A 706-nucleotide genomic window follows, 5' to 3' on the forward strand; every position below is an offset into this window, starting at 1 on the left:
ATTTGTGAACGTTCTGCAAACAGCGTCTGGAACCAGATGAGCCACCCAAAAGCAATGACAACAGCGGATCAGGTGTTGGACACAATGTCAGCAATTTAATGTTCCCATTCGTGCAGCACATTCCTGGTGTTTCATTGTTGAACTTAAGTGAACTGCAATGCCCACACACCTTATCCATTTTGTTGATATTTACACTGGGATTAAAGTGTAGTGTCATGCCAGCAAGCTGCGCAACATGAGCTGCTTCCCATTGCAACTCTTACATGCTCAATGTTTTCATGAGTATCCAATGTCTTTGGATTGACAAGTTCTTCGTTGCTTTTGACAAAACCTCTTCAATTGCTTTTCATTGTACAGGCAAGGGGCACTCGTCAGCCACAGTTAATTTGAAAATGGGTGTAAAAAGCATGACTTGCCCATAAATACTATCAGTTTGGTAAAAATTCTTTTACCGTGTATGCCCAATGCTCCGGTGTTCACTGCATGATTGCTATTTAATGTTAAAATGACAGGAATGTGGTCAGCTGCATCCCTGCCATTTTCCATCACCTTAGCACAATACTTGCACTTTTCAAAATCTTTCTTTACTCTGGCACAACATGTATATTTGTCATATCAAGATTTTTTTTTAGTACATGATCAAATGCTACAGCATAAGCATGATTGGATTGGGATTTTTTTTAAAAAATTAGCAAGTCTTAACAAA

The sequence above is a fragment of the Schistocerca nitens genome, chromosome 2, assembly GCF_023898315.1.
Source record: "Schistocerca nitens isolate TAMUIC-IGC-003100 chromosome 2, iqSchNite1.1, whole genome shotgun sequence".
NCBI lineage: Eukaryota > Metazoa > Arthropoda > Insecta > Orthoptera > Acrididae > Schistocerca > Schistocerca nitens.